This window comes from Panthera uncia, chromosome E3 (genome assembly GCF_023721935.1).
Source record: "Panthera uncia isolate 11264 chromosome E3, Puncia_PCG_1.0, whole genome shotgun sequence".
Classification (NCBI taxonomy): domain Eukaryota; kingdom Metazoa; phylum Chordata; class Mammalia; order Carnivora; family Felidae; genus Panthera; species Panthera uncia.
In genome coordinates, this window is record NC_064815.1 from 25,176,677 (window position 1) to 25,182,134 (window position 5,458).

General features: G+C 44.2%; 1 protein-coding gene across 3 annotated transcripts in view; it reads right to left on the minus strand.

The window, feature by feature from the left end:
* Positions 1–5,458, minus strand: part of STYXL1 (serine/threonine/tyrosine interacting like 1) — a 320,245-nt gene that overhangs the window by 272,106 nt on the left and 42,681 nt on the right. The gene's annotated exons all lie outside the window — the stretch shown is intronic.

Below are 5,458 nucleotides of genomic sequence, written 5' to 3' on the forward strand. Positions count from 1 at the left end.
CCCCCCTCCCTCTCTCTCTCTCTCTCTCTCTGCCCCTCCCCAGCTTGCTCACTATCTCTCTCTCTCAAAGTAAATAAACTTAAAAAAAGGGGCACCTGGGTGGCTCAGTCGGTTAAGTGGCCAACTTCGGCCAGGTCATGATCTCGCTGTCCGTGAGTTCGAGCCCCGCGTCGGGCTCTGTGCTGACAGCTCAGAGCCTGGAGCCTGTTTCAGATTCTGTGTCTCCCTCTCTCTGACCCTCCCCCATTCATGCTCTGTCTCTCTCTGTCTCAAAAATAAATAAACGTTAAAAAAAATTTAAAAAAATTAAATAAACTTAAAAAAAAAAGATAATCCAGAACAGTGAATGAGACAGACATGTGGGCATTCAGAGAGACTGACAAGTAAGAACTTGAATAAGAAGTTAGAAGGCTGGTAGTAAGAGACGGGCAGAGCCACTGAATCGTTGTACGGCACACTGCATCTGAACACCAACATCCCACTTACCCCCACGGCACCTGTGTGCACTTTTCTGGGTGCACGAAAATTGGTGTCTAATCCCCCTTGATGCAGAACTGTGTAAATCCAGGGTGTGCCCAGTAGGATAGGGAGAGGGGACAGCCTTATATTATGATATATCATAATTATATAATTACTGAAAGGATAGCCTTTTAATTATATAACTGTATATTATAATTATATCCTATTATTTTTGGAGGCCACCAAACTTTTAATACCTTCTTTAAAAAAAGAATGAAACTACCCACACGGAGCCTATTTGTCATCAGGAAATAAATTCTGAGGAGTTCTGATGTAGACAGGTAGGGAGAACAGGACACCACTTAAATGGAGACTCACTGCATTCCAGGTCCAAAGTTATGATATGAAAAATTGGGGTTTCTTTGAAAAACAAAGATCCTACATTTCCCAAAGCACGTTCTAGGAAACAGTGGTCCCTTTGCAATGCACTATGAAAAAAGCTACAGAGAATCAAGTACATATGGGAAGCTGTACCTGACATCCCCATCTCAGAAATTGACAATGTACAGGGGTGCCTAGGTGGCTTAGTCGGTTAAGCATCCGACTTTGGCCAGGTCATGATCTCATGGTTTACGAGTTCGAGCCTCTTGTCGGGCTCTGTGCTGACAGCTGGAAGCCTGGAGCCTGCTTCAAATTCTGTCTCCCTCTTTCTCTGCCCCTCCCCCCACCTCTCTCTTTCTCTCTCTCTCCCCCCTCCCTCTCTCTCTCAAAAAATGAATAAACGCTAAAAAAAGAAAAAAAAAGAAAAAAAAGAGAGAGAGGGGTGCCTGGGTGGCTCAGTCGGTTAAGTGTCTGACTTCGACTCAGGTCATGATCTCGCAGTTTGTGAGTTCGAGCCCCATGTCAGGTCTGTGCTGACAGCTCAGAGCCTGGAGCCTGCTTCATAGTCTGTGTCTCCTCCTCTCTCTTCCCCTCCCATGCTCATGCTCTCTCAATAATAAATAAATGTTAAAGATAAAAATTTAAAAAAAAGAAATCGACAGTGTACATTACCAAGTAAAGGTTCAAGAAAGTCCTGTGATTAAAAAAAAAAAAAAAATCCGCTCATTACAGTCACTATAGAAAACAGTATGGAGTTTTTTTTAAAAACTTAAAAATAGAACTACCATATGATCCAGCCATCCCACTTCTTGGTATATACCCAAAAGAAATGAAATCACTATTTTGAGAAAGGAATATCTCCCATGTTCCTTGCAACATTACCCATAGTAGCCAAGACACAGAAACAACCTACGTGTCCATCGACAGATGAATGGGTGAAGAAACGTGGTATGTATACAGAACGGAGTATTACTCAGTTACGAGAAAGAAGGACATCTTGCCATTTGTGACAACATGGGTGGACCCTGAGGGCATTATGCTAAGTGAAACGCAGGAATACCTCCTTTTATTATGCTTCACTTTATTTTACTTCAAAGATACTGCCTTTTTCTTTTTCTTTTTTTTACAAACAACATTTGTGGCAACGCTGCATCGGGCAAGTCTATCAGTGGCATTTTTCCAACAGCATCTGATCACTTCTCTCGATCACATTTTGGTAACTCTCACAAAATTTCTAACCTTTTCATTATTATTCTATGTATTATGGTGATCTCTGATCAGTGATTATGACTCACTGAAAGCTCAGATGATGGCTAGCATTGCTAAGTAATAAAGTACTTCAAAAAAATTTTTTTGATGTTTATTTTTGAGAGAAAGAAAGAGCACACAAGTGGGGGAGGGGCAGAGAGCTAGGGGTACAGAGGATCCAAGGCAGGCTCTGTGCTGAGAGCAGACAGCCCGATTCAGGGCTTGAACCCATGAACCATGAATGACCTAAGCCAAAGTCAGATGTTCAACCAACTGAGCCACCCAGGCTCCCCGGTAATAAAGTATTTTTAATTAAGGTACATTCATTGGTTTTTTTTTTAAGATGTAATGCTATCGTGCACTTAATAGACTACAGTATCGTCTAAACAGAACTTTTATATACACCAAAAAAAAGTCATCTGATTGGCTTTATTGCACTATTTGCTTTATTGTAGTGGTCTGGAACCAAATCCACAGTATTTCCAAGATATGCATGTAAGTCAGATAGAGAAAGACCAATACTGCCTGATCTCACTTATATGAGGAGGAATCTAAAATGGCCAAATTCATAGAAACAGAGAGTGGAATGGTGGTTGCAGGGGGCTGGGGGGTAGGGAAATGGGAGATGTTGGTCAAAAGGGTACAAACTTCCAGATATAAGAGGCACAAATTCTGTGGATCTAATGTACAACATGGGAACTTTAGTTAACAATACTGTAATACAGGGGCACCTGGGTGGCACAGTCGGTTAAGTGTCCCACTTTGGCTCAGGTCATGATCTCATGGTTTGTGGGTTCAAGTCCCGCACCGGGCTCTGTGCTAACTTCTTAGAGCCTGGAGCCTGCTTAGGATTCTGTGTCTCCCTCCCTCTCTCTCTCTCTCTGTCCCTCCCCTACTTGGGCTCTGTCTCTCTGTCTCTCAAAAATAAATAAACATTAAAAAATAATTAAAAAAAAAACAATACTGTATCGTACTTGAAAGTTGCTGGGAGAGTAGATCTTAAGTGTTCTCACCACCACATCAAAAAATGGTAATTACTTTTGAGGTAATGATTAACCCCACTTGGTGACCACTTCACAATATACACGTGTCGAATTAACACCCTGTACCCTTTAAACTTGACACAGTCTCTGTGTCCATTATATCACAATAAAACTGACTGAAAAAAAATTACAAAATCTGTTTCAAGGAAAGAGGACGAGAGTGTTAGAAAGTGGTTAGAAAAAAAATTGTCATCAAATGCTAATTTATAAACTAGTTGGAAAACAGCCAATAAAGCATGCCAGTCTAAGACTGCTCTCAAAATGTGCCTCCAGGGAACTGTTGAAAATCTTCCCAGTGGTTCCCTGGGCTGAGTTTTTGTAGCTCAGATGCTTGTAATAATACAGTAGCTACATATTTATTGTTGGTATGGGTTGAAAATCTACTTGTGATATTTAGTAAAATAAAACCCAGGCATAATGTCAAGAAAACAAACAAACAAAACCCACTAACATTGTATACACTATTGTTTCCAATATGATCTGTTTAGAGGTCCCTTTTTTCCATGAGTGTTTCACGGGAAATGCTGATCTATGTAATTTCAAAGGTCAAACCTAGCTCTAAAATGCCTCTGGCCCCAAGATGGACTCAGAAATAACATCTGGGGCGCCTGGGTGGCTCAGTCAGTTAAGAGTCTTGATTTCGGCTCAGGTCTTAATCTCATGGTTCATTGAGATCGAGCCCCATGTCGGGCTCTGACCTGATAGCATGGAGCCTACTTGAGATTCTCTCTCCCTCTCTCTCTGGCCCTCCCCCATTTGCAGGCATGCTCACTCTCTCTCTCAAAATAAATAAACAAACGTTTTTTAAAAAGAGAAAGAAATAACATTAAGTGATGAGGGACCATAAGGCAAGCCACCGACCAAGCACGAGCTAGCACAACCTCCCCACCCTCCAGGTGGGATATGTGTGACATTCCTGAGGCACTCCCAGCTGCCCAAGGACAAAGGAAAGGACAGGAAACAAATGGTTAAACTGATAGCATCTCCATCAGTTTACAAATATCTCATGAATCGCCTAATCCCCAAGAACTCCCTGCTATCTTAATGATAATGCTTTCCTAGAGGGAAAAACAACCTTAGCTGGACAATAGCTAGGGCTCCAGTAATCTGTAAATCCTCTTTGGCATATGGAAATCCCTTTAAGACACTTCCTCTGGACTTTACCTCCCCCACCTCCACAGGATACAGGCAGTCACTCTGCACAGCCCCAGTGCAGCTCTTCCTGCCCACAGGTTCTGTCCCTGTGCTTTCATAAAATCACCTTTTTGCACCAAAGACGCCTTCAAGAATTCTTTCTTGGCCGTCAGCTCCGAACCCCACCATCACCCAAAATGTTCATCATTAAGTCCCGCAGGCTACTTGGCTGTTCACTTCAGAGGCTTCAGAGCCTTCTGGCCTCAGCACATGGGCTCTCCCAGTGAGCCCACTGCAAACCCACATTCTTCCCAAGCTGTCAGCCTCAAAAAACCTTTCTCCAAGAGCAGACACCAAGCCGAGCCAATTCTCAAGCATGTGAAAGGGACGAGTGGCCCTTCCACCTGCAGGCAGGCCTGCTACTGACCCAAGGCTTCCCCAGAGCCCGGGCTGACAGCACCCAGGATGCTCAGCTTGCTGGAGCCAAAGGAAACCCTCCTAGTTTCATCCGGAAAATCTCACTGAACACACGACACAGATCTGTCTGCTATTCCCGCTGCTTTCAAACCAGCTTCCTTTCCTGTGGCCGTGTGGCAGGGAGAAAACACGCTGTGCTGTAAAGGGCAAGGGCATGTTAATTCTAGATGACATGGTTTTGATACCTATGTCGACAAGGATGTCCAAATGAAGCCCACTGCCCTTGCCCCACAATGCCGCCTCCTCCCGTGTCCCCCCACCTGTCACCCACACCGGGAACCAGGGCACTATTCCAGGGTCCTCCCTCCCCCACCATGTCCTGCCCCCGCCTCCTCCCTCCCCAAGTCTAATCAGTGCCACTGCCTAAGTGCTTCTTTTTTTTTTTTTTTTTAATTTTTTTTAACGTTTATTTATTTTTGAGACAGAGAGAGACAGAGCATGAACAGGGGAGGGTCAGAGAGAGGAAGACACAGAATCTGAAACAGGCTCCAGGCTCTGAGCTGTCAGCACAGAGCCCGACGCGGGGCTCGAACTCATGGACCACGAGATCATGACCTGAGCCGAAGTTGGCCGCTTAACCAACCGAGCCACCCAAGCGCCCCCTAAGTGCTTCTTAAAGCTGCCCTCTCCTCGCCATTCCCAGACCCACCTGCCCCCCACGGGTCTGCTTTCTGCACCGCAATCACCATCTTTTTTTTTTTTTTTTTTTTTTTGGG